The sequence below is a fragment of the Oncorhynchus masou genome, chromosome 12 (genome assembly GCF_036934945.1).
Source record: "Oncorhynchus masou masou isolate Uvic2021 chromosome 12, UVic_Omas_1.1, whole genome shotgun sequence".
Classification (NCBI taxonomy): domain Eukaryota; kingdom Metazoa; phylum Chordata; class Actinopteri; order Salmoniformes; family Salmonidae; genus Oncorhynchus; species Oncorhynchus masou.
In genome coordinates this window covers 30551696-30570525 of record NC_088223.1, presented here as the reverse complement: position 1 = coordinate 30570525, position 18830 = coordinate 30551696, and the positions used below count along the sequence as shown (strand labels likewise).

The 18830-nt window shown below is 42.2% G+C and overlaps 1 protein-coding gene across 2 annotated transcripts in view; it reads left to right on the top strand.

The window, feature by feature from the left end:
* LOC135549064 (KH domain-containing, RNA-binding, signal transduction-associated protein 3-like) overlaps positions 1-18830 on the top strand; it is a 223980-nt gene that overhangs the window by 74881 nt on the left and 130269 nt on the right. The window lies entirely within an intron of this gene.

Sequence of the window (18830 nt, the reverse complement as noted above, 5' to 3'; positions counted from 1 at the left end):
CATCTCATTTATGATTTTATAACATTACAGTACAAATTACCCTTCATTTTATAGAACCCCTACGAACCCCTAACACTCCGATCTGTCAGCTACATGACCTTGCTCACATCTCCATGTGCTTATAACTCTTTTTATTCCCTTATTCTTTCCTTTTGAAAGAGGCAATGCCTCTACTGACGCTTGTTTAAGGTTGCTATTTCCTGCAGATTGTTCTTGGTCTTTTAATTTGTATCTAATTAATTTTGGCACCTTGCATGTTTTCATTGAAAAGACAAACCAGGAAAAAAATATGCAGGTGTGTTGAGGCCAAAGCAGAGATTTTCAGTAGACATCCCAATACAGTACCATCCGTGACCTATTTGTTCCTTGTAAATAAATAGAGAGTCTAACAATAAGTAATAAAGAGCCAAAGAAAAAAGAGAGAAGGAGAGAGACCAGGAGAAAAAGACACCTGCACTTCCCTTTTTTTGCTCCAACAATAAAAACCGAGCCATGTGCATACTGCACCACACACTCACTCACTCACTCACTCACTCACTCACTCACTCACTCACTCACTCACACCTCTCAGAATGACCGCCATGTCAGGATGAAACAGCCCATGCTGTTTGAGTGATAATGCTGTGCTCATCTAGCCATGTGATGAGAGCCCTTCATCCTCCTCAGGCCTCCACTCTGAGACAAAGCTCCCAGCATCAACAGCAGCGTTTAATGGAGCCACACAGCAGCTGCATGAAAGCCAGTTCCCACAGGGTCCCTAACAGGGAGGCTAGTAGCGTAGCAGAGAGGCTAGCTTAAAAAAAGAGATGCCTCTCTCAGGTGATGATGATATCCCTCAGGTTTTCACCTCAGTCCTCTCTGAGAGAGGTTGTAGATGGATGACCTGGCTTTCAGAGGACAGAAAGCTGCAGGAGCTTCAACACAGTCTGCTGTGGCACCCTATTCCCTATTTAGTGCACTACTTTTGTAGGCACAATATTTTTTTGAATATGTTTTATACATAATGCGGTGAGTCCTATTGATAAATATAGCTATTTTGAAAGGGAGCTCTGGTTAGATATTTACAGTGTTCTCTAACTTAAACAAACTGATTGTGAGAGCTACATTTAGTCCCTTTCTAAAATAATTACAATGACATTAATAAGGGGAGATGTAATGTCATCTAGAGACCGATCTGTGTCTCAAAGGAGTGCAGCGAAACACATTTGCTTTGACAGCTTTGATAAGTGGGGCCGCTAATACGCTGTTTAGAGCCTCAACAAGCCACCGAAGGAAGACAAATTCAATTTGTTCAATCTGACAGGTAGCAATGGGCTAGAGTGATCGCTGTGACTCCAATGGGTTTTCTCCCTGAACTACAAACATCACCTTTTGGCTTTCGCCACTGAAGTGGCTCGCTGCATTTCCCAAAGCGACCGTTTAGACTCATGTTCAGAGGGTTTATATCCATCTTCTAAAAACACGGCTTTATAATAATATGAAACAGGCAAGGACACCAGAGAGCAGGTTCCAGACGTATGGTTTTCTCGGACAAATAAAGTTTAGCTATCAAATAAAATACCTAACACTCTTAAATTGGGCCACTGGTTAAACGCGAGTTCAACCTGAATTATGATATTCACCTAGCAGCACAGTTCATTGCTGTGCTACGATGGAGAATGGGTTGTGCATGTCTGCTTGTTATATACCAACTTGCGCTGGAAAACAGAGAAGCTGGAAAACAGAGTAATCATTTACAGTTGTGATAAAGTATTAGTGATACAGTGAGAGTGGCTTAGAATTGATTTGTGTAAGCAAAGAGAGGATTGCAGCTAAACAGGGGAAGACAGGGACAAGAATTTGGCCCTGCATTTTATCCACACTAGGCCACATCACTGCACGTACCACCGACTTAGCAGTACAGTACAGCGTTTCTCAATCAATTTTGTACCAGTGACTGGTCCTCCTCCTTTTTTTTTACCAGCTCATGTTCATTTCATGACCATAGAGAGCCTTTTTATTATCTATTTTGGTTAGGTCGGGGTGTGACTAGCGTGGGTAATCTAGGTTGTTTATTTCTATGTTGGCCTGCTATGGTTCCCAATCAGCTGTTTATCGTTGTCTCTGATTGGGGATTATATTTAGGCAGCTATTTCCCCACTGTGTTTTGTGGGATCTTGTTTATGTGTAGTTGCCTGTGAGTACTTCATTTACATCATTTTTCGGTCGTTCTTTGTTGTTTTTGAGTGTTTCATTCAATAAACATGTGGAACCCATATCACGCTGCGCTTTGATCCAAATGTTATTACGCCGATCGTGACAGTTTAAAACAAATACAATATGTAAAAAAACCACTTGAGATACAACTCACCACTATAACTGTTCCTCTGTCTGGAGATACAACTCACTACTAAAACTTTTCCTCTGTCTGGAGATACAACTCACCACTATAACTGTTCCTTTGGAGATACAACTCAACACTACAACTGTTCCTCTGTCTGGCGATACAACTCACCACTATAACTGTTCCTCTGGAGATACAACTCGCCACTATACCCGTTCCTCTGCCTGGAGATACCACTCAACACTATAACTGTTCCTCTGTCTGTAGATACAACTCACCACTATAACTGTTCTTCTAGAGATACAACTCATCACTATAACTGTTCCTCTGTCTGGAGATACCATTCACCACTATAAGTGTTCCTCTGTCTGGAGATACAACTCAACACTATAACTGTTATCCTGTCTGGAGATACAACTCACCACTATAACTGTTCATCTGTCTGGAGATACAACTCACCACTATAACTGTTCCTCTGTCTGGAGATACCAAACACCACTATAACTGTTCCTCTGTCTGGAGATACAACTCAACACTATAACTGTTCTCCTGCCTGGAGATACAAATCACCACTATAACTGTTCCTTTGGAGATACAACTCAACACTATAACTGTTCCTCTGTCTGGCGATACAACTCACTACTAAAACTTTTCCTCTGTCTGGAGATACAACTCACCACTATAACTGTTCCTTTGGAGATACAACTCAACACTACAACTGTTCCTCTGTCTGGCGATACAACTCACCACTATAACTGTTCCTCTGGAGATACAACTCGCCACTATACCCGTTCCTCTGCCTGGAGATACCACTCAACACTATAACTGTTCCTCTGTCTGTAGATACAACTCACCACTATAACTGTTCTTCTAGAGATACAACTCATCACTATAACTGTTCCTCTGTCTGGAGATACCACTCACCACTATAAGTGTTCCTCTGTCTGGAGATACAACTCAACACTATAACTGTTATCCTGTCTGGAGATACAACTCACCACTATAACTGTTCATCTGTCTGGAGATACAACTCACCACTATAACTGTTCCTCTGTCTGGAGATACCAAACACCACTATAACTGTTCCTCTGTCTGGAGATACAACTCAACACTATAACTGTTCTCCTGCCTGGAGATACAAATCACCACTATAACTGTTCCTTTGGAGATACAACTCAACACTATAACTGTTCCTCTGTCTGGCGATACAACTCACTAATAAAACTTTTCCTCTGTCTGGAGATACAACTCGCCACTATAATTGTTCCTCTGGAGATACAACTCACCACTATAATTGTTCCTCTGGAGATGCAACTCCCCACTATAACTGTTCCTCTGTCTGGAGATACAACTCACCACTTTAACTGTTCCGCTATCTGGAGATACAACTCACTACAATAACTGTTCCTCTGTCTGGAGATACAGCTCACCACTATAACTGTTCCTCTGTCTGGAGATACAACTCACCACTATAACTGTTCCTCTGTCTGGAGATACAACTCACCACAATAACTGTTCCTCTGTCTGGAGATACAACTCACCACTATAACTGTTCCTCTGGAGATACAACTCACCACAATAACTGTTCCTCTGTCTGGAGATACAACTCACCACTATAACTGTTCCTCTGGAGATGCAACACACCACTATAACTGTTCCTTTGGAGATACAACTCACCACTATAACTGTTCCTTTGGAGATACAACTCACCACTATAACTGTTCCTCTGTCTGGAGATACCACTCAACACTATAACTGTTCTTCTGTCTGGAGATACAACTCACCACTATAACTGATCCTTTGGAGATACAACTCACCACTATAACTGTTCCTTTGGAGATACAACTCACCACTATAACTGTTCCTTTGGAGATACAACTCACCACTATAACTGTTCCTCTGTCTGGAGATACAACTCACCACTATAACTGTTCCTCTGTCTGGAGATACAACTCACCACTATAACTGTTCCTCTGTCTGGAGATACAAATCAGCAACATACCTGTTCCTCTGGAGATGCAACTCACCACTGTAACTGTTCCTTTGGAGACACACCACACCACTATAACTGTTCCTTTGGAGATACAACTCACCACTATAACTCTTCCTCTGTCTGGAGATAGAACTCACCACTATAACTGTTCCTTTGGAGATACAACTCACCACTATAACTGTTCCTCTGGAGATGCAACTCGGCACTATAACTGATCTCCTGTCTGGAGATACAAATCACCACTATAACTGTTCCTCTGTCTGGAGATACAACTCAGCACTATAACTGTTCCTCTGTCTGGAGATAGAACTCACCACTTTAACTGTGCCTCTATCTGGAGATACAACTCACTACTATAACTGTTCCTCTGGGGATACAACTCATCACTATAACTGTTCCTCTGTCTGGAGATACAACTCACCACTATAACTGTTCTTCTAGAGATACAACTCATCACTATAACTGTTCCTCTGTCTGGAGATACCACTCACCACTATAACTGTTATCCTGTCTGGAGATACAACTCACCACTATAACTGTTCATCTGTCTGGAGATACAACTCACCACTATAACTGTTCCTCTGTCTGGAGATACCACACACCACTATAACTGTTCCTCTGTCTGGAGATACAACTCAACACTATAACTGTTCTCCTGCCTGGAGATACAAATCACCACTATAACTGTTCCTTTGGAGATACAACTCAACACTATAACTGTTCCCCTGTCTGGCGATACAACTCACTACTAAAACTTTTCCTCTGTCTGGAGATACAACTCGCCACTATAACTGTTCCTCTGGAGATAAAACTCACCACTATAACTATTCCTCTGTCTGGAGATACAACTCACCACCATAACTGTTCGTCTGTTTGGAGATACAACTCAGCACTATAACTGTTCTCCTGTCTGGAGATACAACTCACCGCTATAACTGTTCCTCTGTCTGGCGATACAACTCACCACTATAGCTGTTCCTTTGGAGATACAACTCACCACTATAACTGTTCCTCTGTCTGGCGATACAACTCACCACTATACCTGTTCCTCTGGAGATACAACTCACCACTATAATTGTTCCTCTGGAGATGCAACTCCCCACTATAACTGTTCCTCTGTCTGGAGATACAACTCACCACTTTAACTGTTCCGCTATCTGGAGATACAACTCACTACAATAACTGTTCCTCTGTCTGGAGATACAGCTCACCACTATAACTGTTCCTCTGTCTGGAGATACAACTCACCACTATAACTGTTCCTCTGGAGATACAACTCACCACAATAACTGTTCCTCTGTCTGGAGATACAACTCACCACAATAACTGTTCCTCTGTCTGGAGATACAACTCACCACTATAACTGTTCCTCTGGAGATACAACTCACCACTATAACTGTTCCTTTGGAGATACAACTCACCACTATAACTGTTCCTTTGGAGATACAACTCACCACTATAACTGTTCTTCTAGAGATACAACTCATCACTATAACTGTTCCTCTGTCTGGAGATACCACTCACCACTATAACTGTTATCCTGTCTGGAGATACAACTCACCACTATAACTGTTCATCTGTCTGGAGATACAACTCACCACTATAACTGTTCCTCTGTCTGGAGATACCACACACCACTATAACTGTTCCTCTGTCTGGAGATACAACTCAACACTATAACTGTTCTCCTGCCTGGAGATACAAATCACCACTATAACTGTTCCTTTGGAGATACAACTCAACACTATAACTGTTCCCCTGTCTGGCGATACAACTCACTACTAAAACTTTTCCTCTGTCTGGAGATACAACTCGCCACTATAACTGTTCCTCTGGAGATAAAACTCACCACTATAACTATTCCTCTGTCTGGAGATACAACTCACCACCATAACTGTTCGTCTGTTTGGAGATACAACTCAGCACTATAACTGTTCTCCTGTCTGGAGATACAACTCACCGCTATAACTGTTCCTCTGTCTGGCGATACAACTCACCACTATAGCTGTTCCTTTGGAGATACAACTCACCACTATAACTGTTCCTCTGTCTGGCGATACAACTCACCACTATACCTGTTCCTCTGGAGATACAACTCACCACTATAATTGTTCCTCTGGAGATGCAACTCCCCACTATAACTGTTCCTCTGTCTGGAGATACAACTCACCACTTTAACTGTTCCGCTATCTGGAGATACAACTCACTACAATAACTGTTCCTCTGTCTGGAGATACAGCTCACCACTATAACTGTTCCTCTGTCTGGAGATACAACTCACCACTATAACTGTTCCTCTGGAGATACAACTCACCACAATAACTGTTCCTCTGTCTGGAGATACAACTCACCACAATAACTGTTCCTCTGTCTGGAGATACAACTCACCACTATAACTGTTCCTCTGGAGATACAACTCACCACTATAACTGTTCCTTTGGAGATACAACTCACCACTATAACTGTTCCTTTGGAGATACAACTCACCACTATAACTGTTCCTCTGTCTGGAGATACCACTCAACACTATAACTGTTCTTCTGTCTGGAGATACAACTCACCACTATAACTGATCCTTTGGAGATACAACTCACCACTATAACTGTTCCTTTGGAGATACAACTCACCACTATAACTGTTCCTTTGGAGATACAACTCACCACTATAACTGTTCCTCTGTCTGGAGATACAACTCACCACAATAACTGTTCCTCTGTCTGGAGATACAACTCACCACTATAACTGTTCCTCTGGAGATACAACTCACCACAATAACTGTTCCTCTGTCTGGAGATACAACTCACCACTATAACTGTTCCTCTGGAGATGCAACACACCACTATAACTGTTCCTTTGGAGATACAACTCACCACTATACCTGTTCCTTTGGAGATACAACTCACCACTATAACTGTTCCTCTGTCTGGAGATACCACTCAACACTATAACTGTTCTTCTGTCTGGAGATACAACTCACCACTATAACTGATCCTTTGGAGATACAACTCACCACTATAACTGTTCCTTTGGAGATACAACTCACCACTATAACTGTTCCTTTGGAGATACAACTCACCACTATAACTGTTCCTCTGTCTGGAGATACAACTCACCACTATAACTGTTCCTCTGTCTGGAGATACAACTCACCACTATAACTGTTCCTCTGTCTGGAGATACAAATCAGCAACATACCTGTTCCTCTGGAGATGCAACTCACCACTGTAACTGTTCCTTTGGAGACACACCACACCACTATAACTGTTCCTTTGGAGATACAACTCACCACTATAACTCTTCCTCTGTCTGGAGATAGAACTCACCACTATAACTGTTCCTTTGGAGATACAACTCACCACTATAACTGTTCCTCTGGAGATGCAACTCGGCACTATAACTGATCTCCTGTCTGGAGATACAAATCACCACTATAACTGTTCCTCTGTCTGGAGATACAACTCAGCACTATAACTGTTCCTCTGTCTGGAGATAGAACTCACCACTTTAACTGTGCCTCTATCTGGAGATACAACTCACTACTATAACTGTTCCTCTGGGGATACAACTCATCACTATAACTGTTCCTCTGTCTGGAGATACAACTCACCACTATAACTGTTCTTCTAGAGATACAACTCACCACTATAACTGTTCCTCTGTCTGGAGATACCACTCACCACTATAACTTTTCCTCTGTCTGGAGATACAACTCACCACTATAACTGTTCCTCTGTCTGGAGATACAAATCAGCAACATACCTGTTCCTCTGGAGATGCAACTCACCACTGTAACTGTTCCTTTGGAGACACACCACACCACTATAACTGTTCCTTTGGAGATACAACTCACCACTATAACTCTTCCTCTGTCTGGAGATAGAACTCACCACTATAACTGTTCCTTTGGAGATACAACTCACCACTATAACTGTTCCTCTGGAGATGCAACTCGGCACTATAACTGATCTCCTGTCTGGAGATACAAATCACCACTATAACTGTTCCTCTGTCTGGAGATAGAACTCACCACTTTAACTGTGCCTCTATCTGGAGATACAACTCACCACTGTAACTGTTCCTCTGGGGATACAACTCATCACTATAACTGTTCCTCTGTCTGGAGATACAACTCACCACTATAACTGTTCCTCTGTCTGGAGATGCAACACACCACTATAACTTTTCCTCTGTCTGGAGATACAACTCACCACTATAACTGTTCCTCTGTCTGGAGATGCAACACACCACTATAACTTTTCCTCTGTCTGGAGATAAAACTCAGCACTACAGCTGTTCCTTTGGAGATACACCTCACCACTATAGCTGTTCCTTTGTATATACAACTCACCACTATCACTGTTCCTCTGTCTGGAGATACATCTCACCACTACAACTGTTCCTCTGTCTGGAGATACAACTCACCACTATAACTGTTCCTCTGGAGATACAACTCACCACTATAACTGTTCCTCTGTCTGGAGATACAACTCACCACTATAACTGTTCCTCTGTCTGGAGATACAACTCACCACTAGAACTGTTCCTCTGGAGATACAACTCATCACTATAACGGTTCCTCTGGAGATACAACTCACCACTATAGCTGTTCATTTGTATATACAACTCACCACTATCACTGTTCCTCTGTCTGGAGATACATCTCACCACTATGACTGTTCCTCTGTCTGGAGATACAACTCACCACTAGAACTGTTCCTCTGGAGATACAACTCATCACTATAACTGTTTTCCTGTCTGGAGATACAACTCACCACTATAGCTGTTCCTTTGGAGATACAACTGACCACTATAACTGGTCCTCTGTCTGGAGATACATCTCACCACTAGAACTGTTCCTCTGTCTGGAGATACAACTCACCACTACAACTGTTCCTCTGTCTGGAGATACAACTCACTACTATAACTGTTCCTCTGCCCGGAGATACAACTCACCACTATAGCTGTTCCTTTGGAGATACAACACACCACTATAAATGTTCATTTGGAAATACAACTCACCACTATAACTGTTCCTCTGCCTGGAGATACAACTCACCACTATATCTGTTCCTCTGGAGATACAACTCACCACAATAACTGTTCCTCTGTCTGGAGAAACAACTCAGCACCATAACTGTTCTCCTGTCTGGATATACAACTCACCACTATAACTGTTCCTCTGTCTGGAGATACAACTCACCACTATAACTGTTCCTTTTGTGATACAACTCACCACTATAACTGTTCCTCTGTCTGGAGATACAACTCGCCACTATAACTGTTCCTCTGCCTGGAGATACAACTCACCACTATACCTGTTACTCTGTCTGGAGATACTACTCACCACTATAACTGTTCCTGTGTCTGGAGATACAACTCACCACTAGAACTGTTCCCCTGTCTGGAGAAACAACTCACCACTATAACTGTTATTCTGTCTGCAGATACAACTCACCACTATAACTGTTTCTCTGTCTGGAGATACAAATCAGCAACATAACTGTTCCTTTGGAGATACAACGCACCACTTTAACTGTTCCCCTGTCTGGAGATACAACTCATCACTATAACTGTTCCCCTGTCTGGAGATACAACTCACCACTATAACTGTTCCTCTGTCTGGAGATACAACTCACCACTTTAACTGTTCCCCTGTCTGGAGATACAACTCACCACTATAACTGTTCCTCTGGAGATACAACTCACCACTATAACTGTTCCTCTGGAGATACAACTCACCACTATAACTGTTCCTCTGTCTGGAGATACATCTCACCACTATAACTGTTCCTCTGTCTGGAGATACAACTCGCCACTAGAACTGTTCCTCTGGAGATACAACTCATCACTTTAACTGTTTTCCTGTCTGGAGATACATCTCACCACTAGAACTGTTCCTCTGTCTGGAGATACAACTCACCACTATAACTGTTCCTCTTGAGATACAACTCACCACTATAACTGTTCCTCTGGAGATGCAACACACCACTATAACTGTTCCTATGTCTGGAGATACAACTCACCACTACAACTGTTCCTCTGTCTGGAGATACAACTCACTACTATAACTGTTCCTCTGCCCGGAGATACAACTCACCACTATAGCTGTTCCTTTGGAGATACAACACACCACTATAAATGTTCATTTGGAAATACAACTCACCACTATAACTGTTCCTCTGCCTGGAGATACAACTCACCACTATAACTGTTCCTCTGGAGATGCAACACACCACTATAACTGTTCCTTTGTCTGGAGATACAACTCATCACTATAACTGTTTTCCTGTCTGGAGATACAACTCACCACTATAACTGTTCCTCCGGAGATGCAACTCACCACTACAACTGTTCCTCTGTCTGGATATACAACTCACCACTATAACTGTTCCTCTGTCTGGAGATACAACTCACTACTATAACTGTTCCTCTGCCTGGAGATACAACTCACCACTATAACTATTCCACTGTCTGGAGATACAACTCACCACTACAACTGTTCCTTTGTCTGGAGATACAACTCACCACTATATCTGTTCCTTTGGAGATACACTCACCACTATAACTGTTCCTATGTCTGGAGATACAACTCACCACTACAACTGTTCCTCTGTCTGGAGATACATCTCACCACTATAACTGTTCCCCTTGAGATACAACTCACCACTATAACTGTTCCTCTGGAGATGCAACACACCACTATAACTGTTCCTCTGTCTGGAGATACAACTCACTACTATAACTGTTCCTATGTCTGGAGATACAACTCACCACTACAACTGTTCCTCTGTCTGGAGATACAACTCACTACTATAACTGTTCCTCTGCCTGGAGATTCAACTCACCACTATAGCTGTTCCTCTGGAGATACAACTCACCACTATAACTGTTCCTCTGTCTGGAGATACAACTCACCACTATAACTGTTCCTCTGTCTGGAGATACAACTCAACAACATAACTGTTCTCCTGTCTGGAGATACAATTCAATTCAATTCAATTCAAGGGGCTTTATTGGCATGGGTAACATGTGTTAACATTGCCAAAGCATGTAAGGTAGATAATATATAGAGTGAAATAAACAATAAAAATGAACAGTAGACATCACACATACAGAAGTTTCAAAACAATGAAGACATTACAAATGTCATATTATATATATACAGTGTTTTTACAATGTACAAATGGTTAAGGACACAAGATAAAATAAATAAGCATAGATATGGGTTGAATTTACAATGGTGCATGTTCTTCACTGGTTGCCCTTTTCTCGTGGCAACAGGTCACAAATCTTGCTGCTCTGATGGCACACTGTGGAATTTCACCCAGTCGATATGGGAGTTTTTCAAAATTGGATTTGTTTTCAAATTCTTTGTGGATCTGTGTAATCTGAGGGAAATATGTCTCTCTAATATGGTCATACATTGGGCAGGAGGTTAGGAAGTGCAGCTCAGTTTCCACCTCATTTTGTGGGCAGTGAGCACATAGCCTGTCTTCTCTTGAGAGCCATGTCTGTCTACGGCGGCCTTTCTCAATAGCAAGGCTATGCTCGCTGAGTCTGTACATAATCAAAGCTTTCCTTAATTTTGGGTCAGTCACAGTGGTCAGGTATTCTGCCGCTGTGTACTCTCTGTGTAGGGCCAAATAGCATTCTAGTTTGCTCTGTTTTTTTGTTAATTCTTTCCAATGTGTCAAGTAATTATCTTTTTGTTTTCTCATGATTTGGTTGGGTCTAATTGTGCTGTTGTCATTGGGCTCTGTATGGTGTGTTTGTGAACAGAGCCCCAGGACCAGCTTGCTTCGGGGACTCTTCTCCAGGTTCATCTCTCTGTAGGTGATGGCTTTGTTGTGGAAGGTTTGGGAATCGCTTCCTTTTAGGTGGTTATAGAATTTAACAGCTCTTTTCTGGATTTTGATAATTAGTGGGTATCGGCCTAATTCTGCTCTGCATGCATTATTTGGTGTTCTACGTTGTAGACGGAGGATATTTTTGCAGAATTCTGCGTGCAGAGTCTCAATTTGGTGTTTGTCCCATTTTGTGAAGTCTTGGTTGGTGAGCGGACCCCAGACCTCATAACCATAAAGGGCAATGGGCTCTATGACTGATTCAAGTATTTTTTAGCCAAATCCTAATTGCTATGTTGAAATTTATGTTCCTTTTGATGGCATAGAATGCCCTTCTTGCCTTGTCTCTCAGATCGTTCACAGCTTTGTGGAAGTTACCTGTGGCGCTGATGTTTAGGCCAAGGTATGTATAGTTTTTTTGTGTGCTCTAGGGCAACAGTGTCTAGATGGAATTTGTATTTGTGGTCCTGGAGACTGGACCTTTTTTGGAACACCATTATTTTGGTCTTACTGAGATTTACTGTCAGGGCCCAGGTCTGACAGAATCTGTGCATAAGATCTAGGTGCTGCTGTAGTCCCTCCTTGGTTGGTGACAGAAGCACCAGATCATCAGCAAACAGCAGACATTTGACTTCAGATTCTAGTAGGGTGAGGCCGGGTGCTGCAGACTTTTCTAGTGCCCTCGCCAGTTCGTTGATATATATGTTGAAGAGGGTGGGGCTTAAGCTGCATCCCTGTCTAACCCCACGACCCTGTGTGAAGAAATGTGTGTGTTTTTTGCCAATTTTAAACGCACACTTGTTGTTTGTGTAAATGGATTTTATGATGTTGTATGTTTTACCCCCAACACCATTTTCCATCAGTTTGTATAGCAGACCCTTATGCCAAATTGAGTCGAAGGCTTTTTTGAAATCAACAAAGCATGAGAAGACTTTGCCTTTGTTTTGGTTTGTTTGGTTGTCAATTAGGGTGTGCAGGGTGAATACATGATCTGTTGTACGGTAATTTGGTAAAAAGCCAATTTGACATTTGCTCAGTACGTTGTTTTCATTGAGGAAGTGTACGAGTCTGATGTTGATGATAATGCAGAGGATTTTCCCAAGGTTACTGTTGACGCATATTCCACGGTAGTTATTGGGGTCAAATTTGTCTCCATTTTTGTGGATTCGAGTGATCAGTCCTTGGTTCCAAATATTGGGGAAGATGCCAGAGCTAAGGATGATGTTAAAGAATTTTAGTATAGCCAACTCACCACTATAACTGTTCCTCTGGAGATGCAACACACCACTATAACTGTTCCTTTGTCTGGAGATACAACTCATCACTATAACTGTTCCTCTGTCTGGAGATACAACTCACTACTATAACTGTTCCTCTGCCTGGAGATACAACTCACCACTATAACTGTTCCTCCGGAGATGCAACTCACCACTATAACTATTCCCCTGTCTGGAGATACAACTCACCACTACAACTGTTCCTCTGTCTGGAGATACAACTCACCACTATAACTGTTCCTCTGTCTGGAGATACAACTCACAACTATACCTGTTATTCTGTCTGCAGATACAACTCACCACTATAACTGTTTCTCTGTCTGGAGATACAAATCAGCAACATAACTGTTCCTCTGGAGATACAACTCACCACTATAACTGTTCCTCTGGAGATGCAACACACCACTATAACTGGTCCTTTGTCTGGAGATACAACTCATCACTATAACTGTTTTCCTGTCTGGCGATTCAACTCACCACTATAGCTGTTCCTTTGGAGATACAACTCACCACTATAACTGTTCCCCCGTCTGTTGATACAACTCACCACTATAACTGTTCCTCTGGAGATACAACTCACCACTATAACTGTTCCTCCGGAGATGCAACTCACCACTACAACTGTTCCTCTGTCTGGAGATACAACTCACCACTATAACTGTTCCTCTGTCTGGAGATACAACTCACTACTATAACTGTTCCTCTGTCTGGAGATACAACTCACCACTACAACTGTTCCTCTGTCTGGAGATACAACTCACCACTATAACTATTCCTCTGGAGATACAACTCACCACTATAACTGTTCCTCTGGAGATACAACTCACCACTATAACTGTTCCTCTGTCTGGAGATACAACTCACCACTATAACTGTTCCTCTGGAGATACAACTCACCTCTATAACTGTTCCTCTGTCTGGATGTACAACTCACCACTATAACTGTTTCCTCTGTCTGGAGATACAACTCACCACTAGAACTGTTCCCCTGTCTGGAGATACAACTCACCACTATAACTGTTCCTCTGTCTTGAGATACAACTCACAACTATACCTGTTATTCTGTCTGCAGATACAACTCACCACTATAACTGATCCTTTGGAGATACAACTCACCACTATAACTGTTCCTTTGGAGATACAACTCACCACTATAACTGTTCCTTTGGAGATACAACTCACCACTATAACTGTTCCTCTGTCTGGAGATACAACTCACCACTATAACTGTTCCTCTGTCTGGAGATACAACTCACCACTATAACTGTTCCTCTGTCTGGAGATACAAATCAGCAACATAACTGTTCCTCTGGAGATGCAACTCACCACTGTAACTGTTCCTTTGGAGACACAACACACCACTATAACTGTTCCTTTGGAGATACAACTCACCACTATAACTCTTCCTCTGTCTGGAGATAGAACTCACCACTATAACTGTTCCTTTGGAGATACAACTCACCACTATAACTGTTCCTCTGGAGATGCAACTCGGCACTATAACTGATCTCCTGTCTGGAGATACAAATCACCACTATAACTGTTCCTCTGTCTGGGGATAGAACTCACCACTTTAACTGTGCCTCTATCTGGAGATACAACTCACCACTGTAACTGTTCCTCTGGGGATACAACTCATCACTATAACTGTTCCTCTGTCTGGAGATAAAACTCACCACTATAACTGTTCCTCTGTCTGGAGATGCAACACACCACTATAACTTTTCCTCTGTCTGGAGATACAACTCACCACTATAACTGTTCCTCTGTCTGGAGATGCAACACACCACTATAACTTTTCCTCTGTCTGGAGATAAAACTCAGCACTACAGCTGTTCCTTTGGAGATACACCTCACCACTATAGCTGTTCCTTTGTATATACAACTCACCACTATCACTGTTCCTCTGTCTGGAGATACATCTCACCACTACAACTGTTCCTCTGTCTGGAGATACAACTCACCACTATAGCTGTTCCTTTGTATATACAACTCACCACTATCACTGTTCCTCTGTCTGGAGATACAACTCACCACTATGACTGTTACTCTGTCTGGAGATACAACTCACCACTAGAACTGTTCCTCTGGAGATACAACTCATCACTATAACTGTTTTCCTGTCTGGAGATACAACTCACCACTATAGCTGTTCCTTTGGAGATACAACTGACCACTATAACTGGTCCTCTGTCTGGAGATACATCTCACCACTAGAACTGTTCCTCTGTCTGGAGATACAACTCACCACTACAACTGTTCCTCTGTCTGGAGATACAACTCACTACTATAACTGTTCCTCTGCCCGGAGATACAACTCACCACTATAGCTGTTCCTTTGGAGATACAACACACCACTATAAATGTTCATTTGGAAATACAACTCACCACTATAACTGTTCCTCTGCCTGGAGATACAACTCACCACTATATCTGTTCCTCTGGAGATACAACTCACCACAATAACTGTTCCTCTGTCTGGAGAAACAACTCAGCACCATAACTGTTCTCCTGTCTGGATATACAACTCACCACTATAACTGTTCCTCTGTCTGGAGATACAACTCGCCACTAGAACTGTTCCTCTGGAGATACAACTCATCACTTTAACTGTTTTCCTGTCTGGAGATACAACTCACCACTATAACTGTTCCTCTGGAGATACAACTCACCACTATAACTGTTCCTCTGGAGATGCAACACACCACTATAACTGTTCCTTTGTCTGGAGATACAACTCATCACTATAACTGTTTTCCTGTCTGGCGATACAACTCACCACTATAACTGTTCCTCCGGAGATACAACTCACCACTATAACTGTTCCTCCGGAGATGCAACTCACCACTACAACTGTTCCTCCGGAGATGCAACTCACCACTACAACTGTTCCTCTGTCTGGAGATACAACTCACCACTATAACTGTTCCTCTGTCTGGATATACAACTCTATAACTGTTATTCTGTCTGCAGATACAACTCCCCACTATAACGGTTTCTCTGTCTGGATATAAAAATCAGCAACATAACTGTTCCTCTTGAGATACAACTCACCTCTATAACTGTTCCTCTGTCTGGATGTACAACTCACCACTATAACTGTTTCCTCTGTCTGGAGATACAACTCACCACTATAACTGTTCCTCTGTCTGGAGATACAACTCACAAATATAACTGTTCCTCTGGAGATACAACTCACCACTATAACTGTTCCTCTGTCTGGAGATACATCTCACCACTATAACTGTTCCTCTGTCTGGAGATACAACTCACCAATACAACTGTTCCTCTGTCTGGAGATACAACTCACCACTATAACTGTTCCTCTGGAGATACAACTCACCACTATAACTGTTCCTCTGGAGATACAACTCACCACTATAACTGTTCCTCTGGAGATACAACTCACCACTATAACTGTTCCTCTGGAGATGCAACACACCACTATAACTGTTACTTTGTCTGGAGATACAACTCATCACTATAACTGTTTTCCTGTCTGGCGATACAACTCACCACTATAACTGTTCCCCTGTCTGTTGATACAACTCACCACTATAACTGTTCCTCTGGAGATACAACTCACCACTATAACTGTTCCTCCGGAGATGCAACTCACCACTACAACTGTTCCTCCGGAGATGCAACTCACCACTACAACTGTTCCTCTGTCTGGAGATACAACTCACCACTATAACTGTTCCTCTGTCTGGATATACAACTCACTACTATAACTGTTCCTCTGCCTGGAGATACAACTCACCACTATAACTGTTCCTCTGCCTGGAGATACAACTCACCACTATAACTATTCCCCTGTCTGGAGATACAACTCACCACTACAACTGTTCCTCTGTCTGGAGATACAACTCACCACTACAACTGTTCCTCTGTCTGGAGATACAACTCACCACTATAACGGTTCCTCTGGAGATACAACTCACCACTATAACTGTTCCTCTGGAGATACAACTCACCACTATAACTGTTCCTCTGGAGATACAACTCACCTCTATAACTGTTCCCCTGTCTGGATGTACAACTCACCACTATAACTGTTTCCTCTGTCTGGAGATACAACTCACCACTAGAACTGTTCCCCTGTCTGGAGATACAACTCACCACTATAACTGTTCCTCTGTCTGGAGATACAACTCACAACTATAACTCTTATTCTGTCTGCAGATACAACTCACCACTATAACTGTTTCTCTGTCTGGATATAAAAATCAGCAACATAACTGTTCCTCTGGTGATACAACTCACCACTATAACTGTTCCTCTGGAGATACAACTCACCTCTATAACGGTTTCCTCTGTCTGGAGATACAACTCACCACTATTGCTGTTCCTTTGTATATACAACTCACCACTATCACTGTTCCTCTGTCTGGAGATACATCTCACCACTATAACTGTTCCTCTGTCTGGAGATACAACTCACCACTATAACTGTTCCTCTCTCTGGAGATACAACTCAACAACATAACTGTTCACCTGTCTGGAGATACAACTCACCACTATACCTGTTCCTCTGGAGATACTACTCACCACTATAACTGTTCCTATGTCTGGAGATACAACTCACCTCTATAACTGTTCCTCTGTCTGGAGATACAACTCACTAATATAACTTTTCCTCTGCCTGGAGATACAACTCACCACTATAACTATTCCCCTGTCTGGAGATACAACTCACCACTATAACTGTTCCTCTGTCTGGAGATACAACTCACCACTATAACTGTTCCTCTGTCTGGAGATACAACTCACTAATATAACTGTTCCTCTGTCTGGAGATACAACTCACCACTACAACTGTTCCTCTGTCTGGAGATACAACTCGCCACTATAACTGTTCCTCTGTCTGGAGATACAACTCACTACTATAACTGTTCGTCTGCCTGGAGATACAACTCACCACTATAGCTGTTCCTCTGCCTGGAGATACAACTCACCACTATAACTGTTCCGCTGTCTGGAGATACAACTCACCACTATAACTGTTCCTCTGGAGATACAACTCACCACTATAACTGTTCCCCTGTCTGGAGATACAACTCAACAACATAACTGTTCTCCTGTCTGGAGATACAATTCAATTCAATTCAAGGGGCTTTATTGGCATGGGTAACATGTGTTAACATTGCCAAAGCAAGTAAGGTAGATAATATATAGAGTGAAATAAACAATAAAAATGAACAGTAGACATCACACATACATAAGTTTCAAAACAATGAAGACATTACAAATGTCATATTATATATATACAGTGTTTTTACAATGTACAAATGGTTAAGGACACAAGATAAAATAAATAAGCATAGATATGGGTTGTATTTACAATGGTGCGTGTTCTTCACTGGTTGCCCTTTTCTCTTGGCAACAGGTCA